The sequence below is a fragment of the Schistocerca cancellata genome, chromosome 2 (assembly GCF_023864275.1).
Source record: "Schistocerca cancellata isolate TAMUIC-IGC-003103 chromosome 2, iqSchCanc2.1, whole genome shotgun sequence".
NCBI classification, from domain to species: Eukaryota; Metazoa; Arthropoda; class Insecta; order Orthoptera; family Acrididae; genus Schistocerca; species Schistocerca cancellata.
This window is the reverse complement of record NC_064627.1, coordinates 60,082,556-60,100,116: the sequence shown is the minus strand read 5'-3', so window position 1 is coordinate 60,100,116 and position 17,561 is coordinate 60,082,556. Positions and strand designations below refer to the sequence as shown.

The following is a 17,561-nucleotide window of genomic DNA, read 5'->3' as shown; positions in this document are numbered from 1 at the left end:
CGCAGAACAATGCCAGATCGTTGTCCGAAGCCTTAAAATTTTTTAGTGTTTCTGCACTTCATTGCTGCAGTGAGCGGAGTGGATGTGGCGGCTGCAGCCGCCGGTTGCGAGACTCTCTCGCGGCTTCCCCGCCTCGCGCGCTCGGCGTCCCCGCGGTTGCCTAGGCGACGCCGTTGACGGCTGGCCCGCCTGCGCTGCGCGGGCCGTCTTGCACAACGGCGGCGGCTTCGGCTTCGTGTGGTGTGTGCGGTGTGCGGGCTCCGCTGTGCTTGTGCTTCTGCTTCCGCGGGGACGAGTCGCCGTGACGTCACGCCGCAGCGTTCCACAATCCCAACTGCGCTACCGGTCCTGCGACGTCAGTCGTGCACGAGGACATCAGCCGGTGGGCAGTGAAAGCGCTCCAGTGGACATCGCGAGGAAGAGCAGTCCTGCCGGAAACCGACGGTAGGTCCCACAGTGACACGCATTCCTCGTGCTTGCGGGGACCGCATTTCAAAGCATTGTGTTGTTAAGTGAGGCTGTCGACAGTTAAGCGGTGGCGTTTTCGTCAGCGACATTTGGTACATCCCGCTACCGAAGAGGGGAGGCAGAGGGGAATAACACTCCATCGATATCAAGGTCATTAGAGGCCTCCCACTGGATCGTGTACGGGACTCAATATTAGTCATGCCCTTAATGAAGAATCTATGTAGTATTTTCTGATGGCAGTGTTTATATTTATAAACTGGTCACAATGCAATCATAATGGAAGCTGCCAGACGGATACTAGTTACAATACCGCCCATATTGTCGCAGTAAATAAACTAACTCGCAATGTAACTACCACACATGGTGATACATTGAACTACGGTCGCAGGTTCGAATCCTGCCTCGGGCATGGATGTGTGTCATGTCCTTAGGTTAGTTAGGTTTCAGTAGTTCTAAGGGACTGATGACCTCAGAAGTTAAATCCCATAGTGCTCAGAGCCATTTGAACCATTTTTGATACATTGAAGTTTTCTTAGCCGATTTTCACAGAGCCAGTACAGAGCATCACACTACGGAAACAAATATTTAACTTCTGTGTGCTTCATCTGAAGATGAGATGAAAAGGGCCGAAAGCTAGTTTCTGGGAACAAACAAATAATTCAAAAAAGGACTGGTCGCATTTTTGTGTATCTGTGTTAAATACAGAGAAATGATCTCTAGAATATCCATAATGGATAACCTTAATATATTTCGTGATCGTTTGATATGGTTTCAAGAAATGTAAAAGACAGTTTTGAACCTCTAACCACCTGAAGTAGTGTCCACTGTCATCGCAATTTCTGTGTAACTAACCTTAGCAGCCAAGTGTGACAAAGCTTGACCTCTTTATTATTGCAATTCTGTTTATCAGAAGTTTACATTAAGCGTATTTTCCCCGATATAAGAAAGAATGTTTGTTACAGCTGCTTAAAATATCCAAATATTTAATTAATCTCGTCTGTCAATCCAGCATTGTAAACGGTTACATTTTCGTTATTCTGTCTTGTATTCTACTTGTCAATGTTATTACGATAATAACAGAGGAAACTTTCATGCGAAATACAAAAATGGCTCTGAGCACTATGGGACTTAACATCTGTGGTCATCAGTGGCCTAGAACTTAGAACTAATTAAACCTTACTAACCTAAGGACATCACACACCTCCATGCCCGAGGCAGGATTCGAACCTGCGACCGTAGCAGTCACGCGCTTCCAGACTGAAGCGCCTAGAACGGCACGGCCACTCCAGCCGGCCATGCGAAATACAACTGTTGTTGATACGGCAACTAATGCATGGAAAGTCACCGCTACAGTCCACGTACTTGAATGCACTCTAACGCAGGAAGAAACGTGTCACGCAAAAATATTTTAGTGAAGACTAACAAAAACATTATCAATTGTTTATGTAGTTTGTTGCTGGAATTCCAGCTGTATTTAGACAAAGCCCTATCAAAAATTTCTGTGGTTTAATTTGCCATTAAGGCCAGTTGTAAGGTTAACAATACCTATTGACTTCTTCTTTTAGGTGACCGGTTCAGTGAAAATAGCGGCATCGCGAACAGACCTGCGAAGGTCGTATGTCAACAATTAAGCATTAACATAACGGGAGTACGCGCTACTAATTACGACTGCGCGTGGAATATGCTTCCACTATTCTTACGAATTCCATTAGTTCTACAAAAGTGTTTGGGGTTCTGTTTTCATCTCCTACGTAGATAGTAAAAGAATTATCTTTCCGCGGAGCAGCAGATAAATGCGTCTTACAGCGATCTATTACAGCCCACTGTCTTGCAAATATCTGCGTCATTTCCTTCATCAATTAGGAATAATGCATATAGTAACTGATTCTGTAAGTATATATAGTCCTTGTTTCTCCTTTTAACCGAGTATTTCGTTAACAAACTTTTCTATGGACCATAGACATTTTTCTCGAAGCGTTGATTAACAAATTAGATAAATATCGATTAGAAGTGCTCCACATTCCTTCTCAATTTCATCTACGTACGTAATAACACATTACATTTACAAATGTCGCCTTAACTAGATGTTAAGCTGTCTTTGGTAAATTACGTCATCGGATGAGCGAGAAGGCGATTTACTTTCTAGTCGAAATGTGGATCGGTTGGTGGACTTCATTGTAGCTGTTCCGAACGGAAGAAAAGTATAATGTTCGCCATTTACTAAACGAGTTACAACATTTATTTAGGATCATGCTATCAGTCTGATAGAATCCATTTACTTCTGGATTCTAAAATATACTGAAAAGTAATAGCATAAAAATCTCCATTAGTTGGGCTGATTAAATACTGTGTATATCCTGTGTGAAAGGTAAGGTGTGTAAACTTGTACTAATTATCCGTTATAGCATAGTTGTAAGGTAATGCAAATGTTTAGAGAATTTGTTATTCTGTATGCCTGTCGGCGAAATTATACATAGATTCCCGAATCAAGAAGCAGTAATACCGATTTATGCTTTCTAATGTCCCTGAGATACCTTCACATCAGCAGATCATTTGCAACAACACCTGCTGCTGTTTGTAGCAAGAATACTTAGAAGAATGGAGACACAAGAATCAGGACAGCTGATGCGCCATTGTTGGATAGTCCAAGGAATGAAACACTGGTTTGACCGTAGACAAGGGCCGACGTTTTCTCGTGCTACGACAGCCGACGCTGTTCCCTTCACTTGAAGGTCAAGCTGAGCTGTCAGGTTCCCCTCATCTAGTCACGCCTGTGCTTGATAATACTCGATGTCGAACCCAACTACTGTTCTCTGCTAAGTTTACGACTAAAGCACCCTTTTACTGAGCGAAGGAGATCATACTAGAACTCTACTCAGCCATGAGAATGCTTCTCTACAATCTCACTACATACTCAGTCACAAAAGTGCTTGTCTGAAACCAGAGTCACGAATAGTCCTGACAGATTACAGCTTGTGCCGAACCAGGACTCGATTCAGATCTTCGGCTTGGGCGAACAACTCTGTTACCGAGCGGATGTACCTGTTGCCAGTCTGTTAGTATCGACAGGTTGAAAATCACGACTTTCTCATTTGGCAGTGGGCAGTACATGAAAGAATATTTTCGAAACAAAAGAATATTTTCGAAACAAGGACGCCAGTTGCGAGGAACTCGGTTTACATTGATGCCTACGAGTGTTTCTGGGCTTGAAAATGAGTAGGTAGTTTGGAATAAAGTACTTCACTTTCTTCCTTCTGGTTATTGTAAACCAAACAGTGAAGCCTCAGATTAAAAAGTAGTCGTCATTTGACAGCTAGAGAGCTGGGACGAGAACATTGTCCCGTCTTTTTTTTTTTTTTTAATTATTAGGGAGAGAGAGAGAGAGAGAGAGAGAGAGAGAGAGAGAGACAGACAGACAGACAGACAGACAGAAGAAACTGGTTTATCGTCAGCGAAATGTGGATTCTGTAACAACCCTGCCACAACAAAGGTCAAAAATTAATTATGATTGTAGTGTTGCTCACGCTGCTAAATATTGCCTTTTCGGGCAACAACAAAGTTATATTATGTGGCCGGCGTCATTAGAGCACAGTTAATAAAGTCGTTTCTTGAAATAATGGATAAACTAGGCACTCATCTTTTCGTGTTTCCCACGCTGGTCTCGTGAACTCATGGCTCAATCGTCGAAAATCTAGGTAGTCATGATTCCAAGCTCGGATGCAAAGAGGCCTAGGTGTTATTCTGTGATATTCAAAAGTTTTATAGATGTGTTTCATAAACCATTCTTGAAGATTAAACTTTTGCAAGTTAGGACAATGGTGATGTAGGAAAGTAATCAGCACTCCGAATTTAAGTTACACTTCTTTTTTATTACTTTTGTTGCAATATCACGTAACTCGTTCCAAAACATCACTTCACAATATAAAACGTACTTGAAAATATATTCCTCACTATTAAAGTTCACATTTCATAAACTGACTACAATTTGCGTCTTTTTAACATGACAACCAAAGCTTGACTCTCTAACAACCGCTTACGCGCCCAAGAATCACAGTTACAAGTACGTCAAAGATCATAGTGACAAAAGAAAGAATACACATAAGAATAATATCATTGCAATATATAGATATCGATGTATCGAAGTACCTCTACATAAATGAAATGAAATCTGAATGTTGTCACAGAAATATATTAACTACTTTACAGAAACACAGTAGAATATTGCTGGTATCGATAGGTTGAGGTGAGGTGCCATAATGGTTACGTAATTCAAGTACCATTACAATGCCCATTATAACTTCTCGTTTATATGTATACCTCGGATATTCTTTTAAGGTCTTGCTTCATATGCATGAGCATATGATGGCTGTAAGGTGCCGCTGGATTCGCCACATACAGTACAATCCATCTCGCCTTCTTCGCGTTACAACGTCATTAGCCCCACATACTTAACGTGTTCTGTCGGCAGGAACAACTAGCCCGACGCGAACTTGCACGTGATTTCTTATTGGAAATAAGCTGACTTACTATTATTTAAAATTGTGAAGAAAACCTGTAGCAGCGTAGGATGCTTTATGATACCACTTTAAAAGATATCAATATACGGGTTTTACATTAAGAACTACAGCTGTGATAACAATTTAGCGAATATTTGCAGTAAGTCCCAACAAGTGAAATACTATCCGAAAAGGAACTGACACGCAGAAGACATGAAAAGCCATGAAATGTGTCGAGTCACTACTCTGCAAATAGATGTTTGTTATCTGGTGACATTATCATCCTTCTGGAGAGCGTCTTGATATCATCATAGATCTAAGAAATTGCTTCTACAAAAATTACTCCTTAAGTAAATACATAAAATGGAGACGATGGAGAACATCAGGTTCAGCATCAGGTGCCAGGTGCACCTGTTCCTGTCTTTTCTTTTTCCTCCTCCTCCTCCTCCTCCTCCTCCTCCTCCAGCCTCCTCCCTCCCGTTCCTTCGCCCTCTCTATTACGGTTCCCTTCATAATAAAGCAAGGTACATCTGAACAACGTTTAACAACTCCGTCAAGAAAAATGTGAGCTTCTGACTTTATCATTGTGCGTGCGCGATTTTGTGTGTATTTATCTGTGTGTGTGTGTGTGTGTGTGTGTGTGTGTGTGTTTTGTTTAAAGTTGTTTCTGAAGTTGACATTTAAGATGTCATCGGGAAAAATACTCCAACAAGATACGTCACTGCCCGTCATCTATTTGCGGAGCGTCTCAGCAGTGGTGCAGCGAGTGCCTGGAACGGCGAAAGCGCATTCCGAACTCGTAGACCTCTCGACTGGCGAAGGTCGCGGCTCGTTTTGGGATTCAGAACGGCGTGCAGACCGCTGGGAACACACACGCCGTGCTGCCGACCCGAGAAGGCGTCGGAATTCTCGCACAGTCGCTTCGGCATACGCGAAAAGCCGTCTAGCAATTTGTTGATGGTACGACAGACAGCTATATCGGAATGATCCGTCAATGGTCATAAGTTCTTTAATACCTGATGATGGCTGTTAAACTGCGCATTTAGTTGAGGTGGCTTATCCCCTATACAAAGCTGTAACTCAACATAGTATTACCGATTAAAAATGTTCCAATGTGTGTGAAATATTATGGGACTTAACTGCTAAGGTCATCAGTCCCTAAGCTTACACACTACTTAACCTAAGTTATCCTTTAAAAAAAAAAACCTCGGCAATTCTAGGAAATCCGAGGCGTTTTAGGACATTCGATAAATCTAAATGCTTTTCATGACAGATTATCCAAAAAAAAACACACTCTAATACGAGGCCAGCGGATACACTCCTGGAAATGGAAAAAAGAACACATTGACACCGGTGTGTCAGACCCACCATACTTGCTCCGGACACTGCGAGAGGGCTGTACAAGCAATGATCACACGCACGGCACAGCGGACACACCAGGAACCGCGGTGTTGGCCGTCGAATGGCGCTAGCTGCGCAGCATTTGTGCACCGCCGCCGTCGGTGTCAGCCAGTTTGCCGTGGCATACGGAGCTCCATCGCAGTCTTTAACACTGGTAGCATGCCGCGACAGCGTGGACGTGAACCGTATGTGCAATTGACGGACTTTGAGCGAGGGCGTATAGTGGGCATGCGGGAGGCCGGGTGGACGTACCGCCGAATTGCTCAACACGTGGGGCGTGAGGTCTCCACAGTACATCGATGTTGTCGCCAGTGGTCGGCGGAAGGTGCACGTGCCCGTCGACCTGGGACCGGACCGCAGCGACGCACGGATGCACGCCAAGACCGTAGGATCCTACGCAGTGCCGTAGGGGACCGCACCGCCACTTCCCAGCAAATTAGGGACACTGTTGCTCCTGGGGTATCGGCGAGGACCATTCGCAACCGTCTCCATGAAGCTGGGCTACGGTCCCGCACACCGTTAGGCCGTCTTCCGCTCACGCCCCAACATCGTGCAACCCGCCTCCAGTGGTGTCGCAACAGGCGTGAATGGAGGGACGAATGGAGACGTGTCGTCTTCAGCGATGAGAGTCGCTTCTGCCTTGGTGCCAATGATGGTCGTATGCGTGTTTGGCGCCGTGCAGGTGAGCGCCACAATCAGGACTGCATACGACCGAGGCACACAGGGCCAACACCCGGCATCATGGTGTGGGGAGCGATCTCCTACACTGGCCGTACACCACTGGTGATCGTCGAGGGGACACTGAATAGTGCACGGTACATCCAAACCGTCATCGAACCCATCGTTCTACCATTCCTAGATCGGCAAGGGAACTTGCTGTTCCAACAGGACAATGCACGTGTGCATGTATCCCGTGCCACCCAACGTGCTCTAGAAGGTGTAAGTCAACTACCCTGGCCAGCAAGATCTCCGGATCTGTCCGCCATTGAGCATGTTTGGGACTGGATGAAGCGTCGTCTCACGCGGTCTGCACGTCCAGCACGAACGCTGGTCCAACTGAGGCGCCAGGTGGAAATGGCATGGCAAGCCGTTCCACAGGACTACATCCAGCATCTCTACGATCGTCTCCATGGGAGAATAGCAGCCTGCATTGCTGCGAAAGGTGGATATACACTGTACTAGTGCCGACATTGTGCATGCTCTGTTGCCTGTGTCTATGTGCCTGTGGTTCTGTCAGTGTGATCATGTGATGTATCTGACCCCAGGAATGTGTCAATAAAGTTTTCCTTCCTGGGACAATGAATTCACGGTGTTCTTATTTCAATTTCCAGGAGTGTATTTCACAATCTGTAATTCGAATTACATTGTCTGACAAGAAAAAGCATCCTTGAGGGAAGGAGGAAACGAAATGATACTTCATAGGTTGAGGAGGTACGAGATGTTGTTTTAATGATTACAAATTTGAGTCTAATTTACAAACACTTTGGCTGTATGAGCTCACTTATCAGCCGTCTGGCCAGGCTGCGTGCACTAATTCGGCTAGGAAGGTTGTCATAAAACTAGTGTATCCTCTCCTGAGGCTAGCTGGTGCAAAGCTGTTGTATCTGATCCGTGATACCGTGGACGCTGACACTGGAGCGAAGTCGCAAGCCGAAGTGACCCGACACATGTTCTATCGGGAACAGACCCGGGAATCTCAGAGGCCACGGGCCTTGACGTTGCCTCCCACCGGCCAGGTTTTCTCCGCCTTTTCCCTACATTTTGTCTGGTCCGTTGTGCTGTTTTGTTTTCCCTTGCTGTATTCTGATTATGGTATGGTGTGGTGTGGGTGTCGGGACGGTTCGGCGGCGGTCGTGGTGCCCCGCTGCACGTAGCGTTTCTGGGGCACCCCTGCTCTCCCAGTTTCCACCCACATCCCTCCTGTTCTTTCCCCTTCCTCGTGCCACGACGTTTTTTACCCTGGACTGTCCTGTTTCTGTTGCTCCTCCCTTGATTTCTGCCATCCTAGATCATGAGACTGTTGACCTCACTCTTCGGTCCCCTCCCCCAAATCGACCAATCTTACTGCCAAACGGAGTGTGTCACCATCGCGGAAACAGATCATACGGACACATACCGTGTGTGGATCAGCATTGTGCTGTCGATAAATGGCACCACAGTCTGTCGCATCAAAGGACGCAGGATGTCTGTGGCGTACCATTGTGCAGTCAGAGTTTTCTCAATCGCTGCCGTGACCTGAATTCATACCCGCCGGCTTCTCACACCATGACGCCGGGAGTAACACCGCTGCGTCTCTCCAAAACATTGCAAGAATGGATCCTCTGGCAGGTCGCTGCCATGTTAGCCGACGATGCTCATCCGGTGTAGTGCAGAGCGAGATTCACCGGTGAACACAGTTCGAAGCCTTTCATCAGCAGTCCATGCTCCTTGGTCAAGGCCCACTCCTAATGCAACCGTTTGTGTTGCAGCGTTGGCAACAATCTACTCACAGGACTGTAATTCCCTAGTCCGGCTGCTCCTTATCTCCGACCAATACTTCTAGGAAGCCAATGACTTGAATGAGATTTTCGCTCTGATATGAAACTTCCCGGCAGATTAAAACTGTGTGCTGGACCGAGACTCGAACTCGGGACCTTAGCCGTTCGCGGGCAAGTGCGCTAGCAACTGAGCTACCCAGGCACGACTCACGACCCGTCCTCACAGCTTTACTTCAGACAGTACCTCGCCTCCTACCTTCCAAACTCCCCGGAAGAAAGAATATTGCGAAAACCTGACTTTGTCACAGCCTGGCGGGTGTTTCCAGAACGAGATTTTCACTCTGCAGCGAAGTGTGCGCTGATGTGAAACTTCCTGGCAATTTAAAACTGTTTTGGGTAACTCAGTTGGTTACAGCCCTTGCCCGCGAAAGGCAAAGGTCCCGAGTTCGAGTCTCGGTCCGTCACACAGTTTTAAACTGCCAGGAAGTTTCATATCAGAGTGAAAATCTCATTCAATTTATTGGATTCCTAGAACTATTGATCGGAGATAAGGAGCAACCGGACTACGGAATTACAGTGCTATTAGTAGGTTGTTGTCAACGCTGCAACACAAAAGGTTACATTTGGAGTGGTGCCTTGACCAAGGAGCATGGACTGCTGATGAAAGGCTTCGAACTGTGTTCAGCGGTGAATCTCGTTTCTGCACTACACCGGATGAGCGTCGTCGGCTAGCATGGCTGCGAACTGGGAGAGAGGTTCCATTCTTGCAATGTTTTCGGTTGGCGGGCGCAGAACTGAATGGGCTACGGTGTGCTTGGTGCACAATACGGCGATCCGACCTCGTGACGGTCGGACGTGGTTGACCGGAGCCTTGAGGGGGAGTGTGGCAGCTCTGACCTTTCCGTGCAGTCCAGTCTCGTGCAGGTTGAAACGTCCCCTTAGAACAATTGTATACGACTGTGCTTAAACTGACACACAATATTTTTAGCGCAACGCAATCTGACTATCAAAAATCCCTACAAAAGAATGGCCCTGACTAACATTAAACTATACCTTTCACAAATTACTTACCTCACAAAAATCCTCATTACTCGAACTACTGCAATACAGCGAGCGCCACTACTGCCAGCTAAATAAAAGATTCAAACTACGGAAGGCACTAACTACTGATAGGTATAGTTAGCAATTGAAAGATTTTAATAGAGAACAAACAATGTATTTACCTTAATAGTGTTGAAAAGCATAATATACATAGCAGTTTATGACATACAGTCTTACAAATTTCAAAAGTCCGCCATCTCTCTCCCCACATCCAGCACTGCTGGCGGCTCACCTCCAACTGCGCAATGCTACGCGCTGTTCACATCCAGCTGCCGCTGCCCAACACTACAATCTAGTTAATTGCAAGCGCAGCTGCGAAATACTTGGTGCAAATCTACATGCATGCCACAACTGTTTTACTGTACAACAATGAAAGACTGCAACTACAAAGGAGATTCTCTCTACAATTACGCAATAGCAATAAACAAAATCTACACTAATTACACAAACTACAAGAAAAAATCAGAAGATTCCAGTGAGGTATCCTGGCAGGGTCGCCATCTGAAACGTCCCCTTTGAACAATTATACACGACTGTGCTTAAACTGACACACAATATTTTTTAGCTCAACGCAATCTGACTTTCAGAAATCCAAACAAAGGAATGGCCCTGACTAACATTAACCTGTACCTTTCACAAATCACTTATCTCACCAAAAATCTTCGTTACTCGAACTACTGCAATACAGCGAGCGCCACTACTGCCAGCTAAATAAAAGATTCAAACTACTGAAGGCACTAACTACTGATAGGCATAGTTAGCAAATGAAAGATTTTAATAGAGAACAAACAATGTATTTACCTTAATAATCATAATATATATGCCATCCAGTCTTACAAATTTCAAGTCTCCACCATTTCTCTCCCCACATCCACCACTGCTGGCGGCTCACCTCCAACTGCGCAACGCTACGCGCTGTTCACATCCAGCTGCCGCTGCCCAACACTACAATGGTAGACAACAATGCAAACTAGCCACAGACTGCACACAGCACAGCCAGTGATTTTCATACAGAGCGCTATGTGGCGTTACCAATAAAAAAACCTAAACAGCCTACTTACAAGGTCTCACATCCGAATGCTCCACAAATCTGGATACTGCACGATTCGATCAGCCGGCCCTCTGGAGAACCACAATACGGCCCCTTTAAAACTCGATCAGGTGCTGATAACGTTGTCGCCCATAAGTGCGCGGCATCCTCCTGCCATTCACAGTAATCACTCAACATCTGTCGCTATTCAGGCATCTTGTATACCCTGCCAGAGCTAGTAACAACAGTAAACACGAGCAACACTAGTGCACTCTGGTAATCTTTCTACTCGTCGCAGAGAATTGCAACTCTAGTCATTTGCATATCCACCAATGGTAAGCACGCATACGACGTATGCGAAGCTGCACCGACAGCCGGCCGTGTCTTCTGGGTCCTCCACTTTTTTTTGTCTGGCAGTGTATTTCGTCTTTCAACTTCTTGCGACATTCCTGTGTTTACTGGACAGTGCATAACATACTAAAGTATAAAAGTCTATTGTAAACCTGAATTAACAGAATCACAAGAAGCAGGTTTATGATACTAAGGAATGTGGAGTGAAATAAACAAGGAGGTAATGAAAACTTTAGGTATTCCATCGCCCACGCTTCGACAACCCCGGAGGCAAAAGACAGGTTTGCTGAGAACGATTCACACGGAGGAGGGAACAGTACCTGGTAAGCTGAGAACCCTAGTCTTGATGAATGCTTATTGAGATAGCTTTGTCAATGGAAAGGATGAAGCATATCTGTCGAGGATTATGCGCTTACCCGGAGGAGGTCAAAGTAATTCACTGTTAGTCTTGGCATTCAAGGGCAAATTACGATCTACTCGAAATTCTCAACAGTGATTAAACTGGAATTTTGTTCGTGTCTTCCCAACCGAAAATAGCCTCTTGAAGACGAGAAATGTCATGTAGAAAAACATAGTAAAGCAAGAGAAACACTGGTGCTTGCTGTGGACATCGACGTGTCTGAGAAACTAAAACCACTTTTGATAATGAAAGCTGCTAGCCTTAATTTTTTGGAAGTATCATTTTCTGTGTATTAACGTTCCAATAAAATAGCGTTGATGACAACAGAATTCTTGATGATATGAAAAAAAAACAGAACTAAGAAATGCCTGCTTTTTGTTATAGCTGAGCACTTCACAGTAAATCTCATCCCCTGGATAATGTGAAATTTCCATTTGTATGATTCGGTACCTCAGTCGTTAAAAACGGAATCCTGATCCACGGTCCAGTCACATTAATGTGACCTTAGCTTATGTTCGACGTCAGCGTGCAATAACCACTAACAAATGGCAGGTGGCACCTCTAGCAATGAAGGGTATATACACCATGTGATCAAAAGTACCCGGACACCTGGCTGAAAATGACTTTTAAGTTCGTGGCGCCCTCCATCGGTAATGATGGAATTCAATACGGTGTTGGCCCACCCTTAGCCTTGATGACAGCTTTCACTCTCGCAGGCATACGTTTAATCAGGTGTTGGGAGGTTTCTTGGGGAATGACAGCCTATTCTTCACGGAGTGCTGCACTGAGGAGAGGTATCGATGTCGCTCGGTGAGGTCTGGCACAAAGTCGGCGTTCCAAAACATTCCAGAGGTGTTCTGTAGGATTCAGGCCAGGACTCTGTGCGGACCAGTCCATTACAGGGATGTTATTGTCGTCTAACCACTCCGCCACAGGCCGTGTATTATCAACAAGTGCTCGATCGTGTTCAAAGATACAATCGCCATACCCTAGTTTCTCTTAAACAGTGGGAAATAAGAAGGTGCTTAAGACATCAATGTATGCCTATGCTGTGATCGTGCTGCTCAAAACTACAATTGGTGCAATCCCCATCCACGAAAACCACGACCACACCATAACACCACCCCCTCCGAATTTGTGTTGGCACTACACACGCTGGCAGATGACATTCACCTGGCATGCACCATACCCCCACCCTGCCATCGGATCGCGACGCTGTGTACCGTGATTCGTCACTCCACACAACGTTTTTCCACTGTTCAATCGTCCAATGTTTACGCTCCTTACACCAAACGAGTTGTCGTGACGTGTGGCTTATGAGCAACCGCTCGACCATGAAATCCATGTTTGTCCACTAACTTTCATAGTACTTGCAGTGGACCCTGATGCAATTCGGAATTCCTGTGTGATGGTCTGGATAGATGTCCGCCTATTACACATTACGACCCTCTTCAACTGTCAGCGGTCTTTGTCAGTCAACAGACGAGGTCGGCCTGTACGCTTTTGTGCTGTACGTGTCCCTTCACGTTTCCACTTCACTATCACATCGGAAACAGTGGACCTATGGATGTTCAGGAGCGTGGAAATCTCACATACAGACGTATGTCACAAGTGAAACCTAATCACCTGACGTCCTCCGGTGTTAAGGGACACACGGATGGGCTAGTCTGCTCCCCTCAAAAGGAAAATATCTCTGCCCTCAGCATCAGTTTCACCTCTTATTTGGAGGCATTATTCCCTTTGAGTTTAGATCGAATAAGGAGCATAGGCTAGCAAAACTGGCCTTTAGACAAAAAAACAACATTATTTGAAACAAGGTTTTGTATGAAAGATTGAGACATTTATTGCCAGTTTCAGAAGAGGTGAAGCGCGTCATAAAGTATCAAATACATTACGTGACAGCGAAATATCCGTCTAATTGTTCGTTGAATAACTGCAGCTGATGTTCCAAGCATAACAACATATCACGTCATGGAGACGGCGAGACGGCAGAGAAACAAAATACAAGTGTATCGGAGCGTGTACCTTTGACGCCAGCACGTGGTCTTGAAATGTAATCACGTGTGAATCAAGCATTCCGACTCAGGAAAGGAATATCTCGAGGGGGTCGACCATTACTAAGCTCCACATGCAGCTAGATTTGCGCTACTTCGCCATTTTTGACGTGATGTTGCTCGATTTGCGGAGACCAAAGTCAACGTCTTTCGCCTTGTAATCTTAGCTTGGCTAACCTGCGCGACTGTTATGACACGCTACGACTGTTAGTTGTTGCTTAAGCCGACACTGCTTTCACGTGTTAACAGCACCAGATCAAGCAAGAGGCACAGGAGCAAGAGAGGGTGACAGGGAAACCTCGAGTGTCTTTTTTTATATCCTCGTTGCTGCAGGAAAATAACAATAGAGAAAGGGAGGGTACACAGTTGGCGTCTAATATAAGTGAAGGTGGAAAAAATTACAGAATCAATTTTAGTTTTATGATGTTACACCAATACCGGTTTCACCCGTCAAGGCCAATTTCAAGTGGGTATGGCCCACCTTTGTGGGAGTACGCAAGTGCAGTCTGCATCTATGTATACGTGCACGGTGCCTTTGTGGCTGAATCCCGTAGTGGAGAATACACTCGTAAAATTAAAACTGATACTGCCATTTGTTTCCAATTAATTACCCTGAGCCATCACGTTCAACATGCTGCACAAAAAAAAACTAAGGTTACCCCAGGAACATAGCAACGGCGACGACCAAACCTTTCATAGAGCTGGAAAGAGTGGCTTCCCAGTGGTTTTCTGAACCAACCAGACACATAGCAAGGTGTATCTTCGCCCACTAGCGGTGAGGAGCTGCAGACAGCCTTCTTTGCATCTTAACAAAATTACTGACATCCTAAACTGAATTCAGTATCGTGGAACAAATTATGTGGACAGATAGCCAGGTTTATGAGGAATAATTTGCGAAATTCTCTTGCCCTTGATTTTAAAGGGCAGACAGAAAATTTAATTTTAAAAGCTACCGAAATCCTGACAACTAATTGTATTCGAAACATGACCTAAGCATTTATCATAATCAGTCACTTTATAGCTGATGTTTCACCGCCCCCATATCGTAAGTAGTATGTTTATCATCTTCGAACGGCGCTAGATAATCAGAGCGTATTTCCGTTCTGCTTTAATATCGGCCATTAGCTGCTGAGATACCTTCTTGGCACATACGTTCCCGTATTCCAAGCTTTCCGCCACAGTCTATATGTCCTTGTGTTTATAGTTCACTTGTGTGTCAAGCTTGCGAGAGATGACTCGTCCGCCTGCGCGAATCAAGTTGCTGACGATTGGTTAGTTGATCTTGGGGAGGAGACCAAACAGCGAGGTCATCCGTCCCGTCGCATTAGGGAAGGCTGGGGAAGGGAGTCGGCTGTGCCCTTTCGAAGGAACAATTTCGGCATTTACCTGAAGCGAGTGAGCGAAATCACGGAAAACCTAAATCAGGATCGCTGGACGCGGGTTTGAACCGTAGTCCTCCCGAAAGCGAGTCCAGTGTGCTAACCAATGCGCCATCTCGATCGGTCCGCTGACGATTAATATCAATGTTCGCAGTCGGTGATCAACTACACACTTGTCTTTATGTTGTTTTATGCTTCTTTAGTTTCGTCATGGACGTGTTCAAGTTGCTCTTGTACCTCTGTACACATCCTGCAGTCTTCAGTGAACGACAGATAGTCTGCATCTCTCCTTCGCCAAAAATTCGACGACAGCATGCTGCAACAAATTCATTATTCATCTATTGAGAAAGAAATGACTGGAAGCCACTGCGAGTCGGTAGAGTCCCGCCGGATACACGGGCATGATGAACGGTATACGTCATTTAATAAAGAGGTCGTTATAATTCTTGCATACAGTTCGGGCGGCAAATGAAAGAAAATATGAATGTCCTATTAGTAGCAATTTGGAAACTATATTTCAAATGTTAACGGCAATTTGGAAAGTTGTTTAGCGTGTCTGTGATGATTACAGACACCTTCGAATTGATTCAAATAAAATGGTTCAAATGGCTCTGAGCACTATGGGACTCAACTGCTGAGGTCATTAGTCCCCTAGAACTTAGAACTACTTAAACCTAACTAACCTAAGGACATCACACACATCCATGCCCGAGGCAGGATTCGAACCTGCGACCGTAGCGGTCTCGCGGTTCCAGACTGCAGCGCCAGAACCGCGCGGCCACTTCGGCCGGCTTCGAATTGATTCACGGCGCTTTATACAATCACAGTGTTTTTTTTTAAAGGAAGTCATGTTGCTCCAAAGACCTTCTTTTGTTTTGGACTAGCTTTTTGTCTGCGACGCACGCTTACGCACAGCATAAATAAGAGACAGCTAGCGCTTCGTACTATTTAAGTATGTCAGCCAACTAAATACAGGAGAGAAACACCAATAGATGGTTTATGAACATTTTACATGTCACTCTAACTCTTCCCCGGGCAACGGTCTTCCCGTCAGATCACCCAAGTTAAGCACTGTCGGGCGTGGCCGGCACTTGGATGGGTCACCATCCGGGCCGCCATGCGCTGTTGCCATTTTTCGGGGTGAACTCAGCCTCGTGATGCTAATTGAGAAGCTACTCGACCGAATAGTAGCGGCTCCGATCACAGAAAACCATCGTAACGACCGGGAGAGCGGTGTGCTGACGACACGCCCCTCCTATCCGCATCCTCAGCTGAGGATGACCCGGCGGTCGGATGGTCCCGATGGGCCACTTGTGGCCTGATGATGACGCAGTGCTAACTGTTCCCCACCCCCACGCCGAGCGGTTCTAGGCGCTTCAGTCCGGAACCGCACTGTTGCTACAGTCGCCTCGGGCTGGATGTGTGTGATGTCCTTAGGTTAGTTTGGTTCAAGTAGTTCTAAGTCTAGGGGACTGATGACCTGAGATGTTAAGTTCCATAGTGCTTAGAGCCATTTGAACCATTTGAACCCCCCCCCCCCATCCCTATGCGCTGTAGAGGTACTTTGCTCTCACACTATTTGCAAATAATGAGTTATGTGTATACCAAATTTGGTCTAAATTCTTCCAGGGGACCCTGAATTATGTTTTTATGTAATCCCTTTCACATCCACCGTCAGCTGTAGGGGTGTTACGAGTGTCTCACTGTCAGAGCGTAACTGATAGATGTGCCAAGTTCGGTAGAAATTACAAGCTTTGCAGAGATATGCTGTACGTCACTATCTTTTTATCCCTGATCTCCACCCCCCCACCCCACCCCACACTAATAGTGAAACGTCATCAGGGCTGTTACCAGTCAACCGGGTAAGCCCGAAAATCAGCGGTCTTTATCGAATATTCTTTTACATGTCACAGTCTCTCCCGTCGATCCCTACCGGGAGGAGTATATTAATCCCACAGAATTTTTATGCAAATAATGAGTGATATACACTCCTGGAAATGGAAAAAAGAACACATTGACACCGGTGTGTCAGACCCACCATACTTGCTCCGGACACTGCAAGAGGGCTGTACAACCAATGATCACACGCACGGCACAGCGGACACACCAGAAACCGCTGTGTTGGCCGTCGAATGGCGCTAGCTGCGCAGCATTTGTGCACCGCCGCCGTCAGTGTCAGCCAGTTTGCCGTGGCATACGGAGCTCCATCGCAGTCTTTAACACTGGTAGCATGCCGCGACAGCGTGGACGTGAACCGTATGTGCAGTTGACGGACTTTGAGAGAGGGCGTATAGTGGGCATGCGGGAGGCCGGGTGGACGTACCGCCGAATTGCTCAACACGTGGGGCGTGAGGTCTCCACAGTACATCGATGTTGTCGCCAGTGGTCGGCGGAAGGTGCACGT

General features: G+C 45.9%; 1 protein-coding gene across 1 annotated transcript in view; it reads left to right on the top strand.

The window, feature by feature from the left end:
* The first annotated feature begins 231 nt into the window (after positions 1 to 231).
* The window catches only part of LOC126150817 (uncharacterized), a 107,194-nt gene continuing 89,864 nt past the window's right edge, over positions 232 to 17,561 (top strand). The window contains exon 1 of the mRNA XM_049915900.1: positions 232 to 444. The gene's annotated coding sequence lies outside the window, so the exon portion shown is untranslated. The remainder of the gene's footprint in view (positions 445 to 17,561) is intronic.